We start from the raw sequence: 5,666 nt of genomic DNA, 5'->3' as shown, positions 1-5,666 counted from the left end.
AAAACCACCAATATAAAAAAATTAAAACAAAGCAAGTTTTTAGTTTCATTCGTCCAATAATTATACTTTTTTTTAGAAACTGACCATTTTTTTATTCGTTTTTCTACGCAACTATTTTTTAAAATACTGATTAAAATAAGCAATAGATACTGACGTTCATATGTTTGATTGTGTAACATTTACAATTGTTTGGTGTACTGGCAAACATAGGAAAACATATATATAAATAATGTAGATGTGACATACTTTTAACTTTACATTGGTATACTGTCTAGTGCTTCCTTTCATACACTGTCCATATGTCACGTACGTCAGAGAGTGTGCTTTTTGTTATATACTAAAAGTGTGTACCAAGTTCGTTTCATTGCTTTTTGTTATACACTGAAAGTATGTACCAAGTTCGTTTCATTAGTTTTGATTTATACAAAACCAATCATCAATGCACCAAGTTTGTTTCATTAGTTTTCATTAGTACAAAACCAAGCCATCAATACACATGATTAAAATTTTTGTCAACAGATGTACAATCTCTAATTCTTTATTTTCCACATCGATGCATATTTCATCTATTTTTAGTTATGAAAAGAGATAATAAATAACAGTAGCAAAACCATGTATATATAAAGCTACAACCAACTCCTGTAACTTAAAATCGAATTGCAACTTGTGTTGGTGTCAACGATTTGAAAACATTTCAAAATGAGACTTTGGATTACTGTTGCACTGCTTTGCATTTTTTTAACTGAATATGCAATCGAAAGTAAGTAGACTTTAAATGCAATTAATGAAAACTATTAATCTTGTCATAAAAAATTATATTGCACATGAGTCTTGTGTGTCAATATTTTCCTAGATACTTTCTAAATGTTCTTAAAAACTGTTGTTGTTGATTTTATGTTACATTTCCTTGATTTGATATATCATTTGATTATACGTTTTATTTATATTAATACGTGTTAATGGTTTATGAGTAGCTGTATTGATTGGTGACATAATATTTAAGCACTCGTTATAAAGAAACAGTGTTTCACTGCAGTTCTTTATATTTAAATTAACAAACAGGTCTCTAAAGAGACGCGGACGACCAACAATACAAACAATAGTTTACAAATCACAACATACAAAACTGAAGACTGGACATTACGATTTCATAGTATTTGATAACACTTGGTGTGGTTATTTTTTTTAACAACCAATGCGTGCATCAAAATATATGTAAGATAACTTAAGAAGCATATAATTATAATAAGTGCATATAATTCTTGTGGGCGGCATATATATGTCTACAACTCTAAAAACAATGCAATGAGGGAGCGAAGAAGAAGAACCGTAAACACATATATAAGATGATATGTCAAGATTAAATACAGCAAAATAGCAAAACTCAAAAACCACCAAAGCAAATGAACATATGTTATACGAACAATAGATAGGCAAACATGATAGCCGTTAGAAGCCATTATTTCAAATTTATTTTTGATATTCTAAATTCCATAAAAAGTACAGATATGGAAGCATATATCAGGAATTACAACATTGTAGGGTTTTATAAGAGTTGCTATCGTTAATTGGCAATTAACGGTTGCAAAACAGTTTTACAAGCGATGCATAGCACTCTCAGTGATTTACACTTTGTAAAACAGATATCTGCTGTTAGAAATGGTCAGTACAATGGAGTACTGTGCCGTATATGCGAAATGCTCAAAATGCTATGACAGTACAAATAAATGTCGATAAATTAGAGGCAATAACATTGTGCCAATGTTTAAATCTCGAAAATTCACTGAAAAATTGCAAAAATCTCTTTATAAATTTTATGCATTAAAATGCTTTCCTGGATTAATCTTCATAAGGAAGTTTAAAGCAAAAATTATATACAAAGTTATAAAAAAAAACACGAATAAATGAAGTCTATTGTTTAAAGCGACAACAGTTGCCGAGGTTCAACCATTGTGGTGACGTCAGCCTATTCATTTACCGTGGATTCTTTTTCTAGAATCAACGTTTCCTTAATTCGTCGCTGAAATGGACTCACCATTTAATATTCGTTTGTTTCCTTAGTGTGCCTAATTACAGTTAGATTGAATTGGCCAATTTACTAATTTCTGTACAGAAATGGAATTATTTTAAAACTTACCTTTATTTTTTGTAATTCAAATATGCCTGCACTGGGAGTCGAACCCGACCATGAATTATCTTAGGTGTCACTAACATCAACATATCGACGAAAACTCTCGGCTACCAATTGGTTACGATTTACCTGTCTAATTCATAAATATATGTGACAGTAAATAGGTGAAATTAGGAATTACACGTAATTACTAAACATTTCAGTAAATACCTGTAATTACTAACCAATTTAGTAATTACATGTGTTTACTAGTTGTTTCACTGATTACTGGTATTCACTGATCTTTTTGGTCATTTTTACAGCTATTTATTAACTGTATATTTTTGTACAAAAATAAAGATATAATTCAAGATACCAAATAAGAAAGTAAGAAGTTAGGTATTTTATGGCTTACCTTATTAAGGATTAAGGAATATAAGGCACACCAAAAGTGTATACTATTTAGTGTTTGTGAACTGGAACTGGCAAATGGTTGTTTTAACATTTTTGAAACTCCCTAAAAATCATTTACAGCATGCAAGACAAGGATTTCAATCCACTTTTGAGTAATGCATAAATTGTGAGAAGTTTATAGGCAACTTTGTCACCTCTTTTTGTTGATAGACATTCGACAATGCAAAATTTGGTTGAATAATATTGACAGTTCTTAAAATCTCATAATTTCCTTAAATCAAAATCTCCATCAAGCATACTTGCTCATTCACACAAGTTAAATTCCTTTTACAAAAAATGTTTATTTAAGACTTCTTTTGTCAGACTGTTACTTTGAAGCTGACATTCTTCACAAACAAATGTATACACTTTGATGGTGTTAAGAGTCACATTTCATATTTCTGTGTTTCCCTTTTTTATGAGTTTTTCAAGACCTTCAAACTCAAGCTTATAAACCTACAACAAAATTTTATCATCGTTTTTACTTGTATAAGAATAATTTTTTTTGTGGATTGTATTAGTCATCTAATTGGTCCTTCCCTTTTGTTTTACTTTCAATGTTGTCATGTTGTTTCTTGTTGTTGAGACTGCGACTATTGTCGCAAAAGCGAGATATAGCTAACCATTCTGTCGGCAGTAGCCTCTACACATATTTGCTATGTGGTTAAAGTTCTTTACATTTTGATAACTTTCTTAAATTATTCTGGATTTCTACCAAACTTGAACAGAAGCTTGTTTATGATCATAAAATAATTTTCAAGCAGTGAATTTTGTAAAAATAAAATTAATTTTTCAGTATTTTACTTATAAATGGACTTAGTTTTTATGTCAGTTAACATTGTACATTCACACTGTGGTTTAAGTTTTTAGAATTTTATTAACTTTCTCAAAATATCCTGGATTCCTACCAAACTTAGACAGAAGCTTGTTTATGATCATAAGATTTTACCCAGAAGTAAAGTTTGTATTTTTGTTTCGTATATTCCTTATAAATGGACTTCGTTTCCCCCCCCCCAGTTAATATCACATACACTCTTCATTTTTTTTAAATATTTATTAAACAAAATATTGAACAAACAAAATCATCTTATATTTTTTTGTATATCTCATAGCTAATGCTCCTATAACAAAAAGGAACATGTTAGGCTTATCACTTTTTAAGAGTACTCACTGATCTTCTATAGTTTTGATCAGCTAACCGTTTTACAACATTGCAGTAATTTAAGTAAAAATTAGTAATTACTGGTAATTACTGGGCCGTTTCAGGAATTAATTGTATTTAAGTGCATTTGGAATTACATGTAATTCCTAAATTTTAGTTATCACATGTAATACAAATTTCACCTATTTCACCTATTTACTGTAACATATATATAAAAGTATTTTTTATATACATCGGTACTACGGACACACATGGATTGTACCTTTATATGTACAATAATAATCAATCGTATAGTCTGAGTTAGTAGCCGCGAGGTTTCATGGATATGCTCAATGAGTTAGAACTTGTCGGCTTAGGTTCGAATCCTGGTATATATTATTTTTTGTTGTTGTCCTTATTCTCAATTTTCCTGTTTTGTTTCTTGTTTTGTATGTTATTTTGGATATTTGGTTTGATAAAAGCGAGTTTGGTCGTTTATTATAGGATCATTGTTAGCTATTCCACATGTTTGAAACGAATTTTTATTATATAAATCAATAAAGTATAATTTTATCTGTTTATTCGCAAATTCCTATGCTAGAAAATAGTGATGTGCCAAGAATAAGACTTCTTGGTAGAATTACAGACAATTGCTTTATATATATGCTATAAATATATATATGTTTTATGTCAAGTTGTTGTCCCCGGCTTTGACACATTCTCAATTTTATTAGAAATAAGATCAAATATGTCTCATTTTGTCAACACATATAATGTTCAGATGCCTGATAAATGAAAATCTTTAAGGGCAGACGTGTTGTGTAAAACATGTATTTGTATGTTTTAACCATTTACATGTAATATATAATTTATTGTAATGCATCGTTTGTAACGATAACATGGTTATTTAAACTCATTTACAATACCTTCTAATTAAGAATAGACTTTAATTTTGAAGAGACTTTATCACAATAGTTTAAGTTATAAATACAATGGGTAAGCGTTGATTCATGAAAAACGAACCATTTGCCCTGCGGGCTCATGGTTTCTTTTTCAAGAATCATCGCTTAACCATTGTATATATATCACTTAATTGATACCCGACGGTTACTTTTATCAGTTACTCTTCGCAAAAATATATTGTTGTTTTGAGGGTCATGTACATCTCATAAGGGTAGCAATAGAATGTTACATTAACGAAAACGGTCTTGTTTTATTATTTTTGAGTATTGTTCACAAGTTATAGTACAAATAAAACAATATGTAAAAAAACAATGAAACATAGCAACTTTAAACTTTAAAACAAACCCAGGAAAGACATCCTGATATGGTCTTTTATGCATCACTGTCTATTCAAAACCTTATTGTGAAAACGATACTTTTATTTCAGCAGCTAGTATTGTTGGAGGTGCCTCAATCGACGACAGGTCAAGAGTCAGACGATCTGAAAATGCTTGGCATAGTGATCCTGAGCCTGTAGAACCACCACCTATGTTGCCCGTTAAGCAATCAGTCGGCAACGACTTCCTGGATGATTTAAACAAGGGTTAATTTAAAGAATTATTGTTCTTTATTCTATTAGAAAATACTTTAAGCAAATAAAATAGAAAATTGAAAACGAGTGTTATGTTTATATAGATATAAGTGTATTTTGACGTACTTACATTTATTTTATTATTAATTAGTGTATACTAGGTAAATACTTATTCGTCATTTATTATCGGAGCATTACCTATTAGATGTTAAAAAAGACGATTTTTTTTTGGTTCAAACATTAAGGAAAGTGGTATAATGAAAAACTAATTCGCCTAATAAGCAACCAATTATGTTCAATTTTGTCAAAGCACATACAAAATACTGGTAATGATTTTTTTAATTGAAAGTGAATATTTTAACCTAACTGAATCCGTATTTTCTGCATCTTACATTAACCCCTTAGCTGGAGATTATTTACGCGTGTAT

At 29.7% G+C, this 5,666-nt stretch overlaps 1 long non-coding RNA gene across 1 annotated transcript; it reads left to right on the top strand.

Moving 5' to 3' along the window:
• The first annotated feature begins 631 nt into the window (after positions 1–631).
• Positions 632–5,179, top strand: LOC134705151 (uncharacterized). The gene is made up of 2 exons (XR_010105493.1): positions 632–760; positions 5,095–5,179. It is a non-coding gene; the product is annotated as an uncharacterized LOC134705151 (long non-coding RNA).
• Positions 5,180–5,666: the final 487 nt, after the last annotated feature.

The sequence above is a fragment of the Mytilus trossulus genome, chromosome 2 (assembly GCF_036588685.1).
Source record: "Mytilus trossulus isolate FHL-02 chromosome 2, PNRI_Mtr1.1.1.hap1, whole genome shotgun sequence".
NCBI classification, from domain to species: domain Eukaryota; kingdom Metazoa; phylum Mollusca; class Bivalvia; order Mytilida; family Mytilidae; genus Mytilus; species Mytilus trossulus.
Note: the sequence above shows the minus strand (reverse complement) of the source record. Positions and strands in the feature narration are given on the sequence as shown.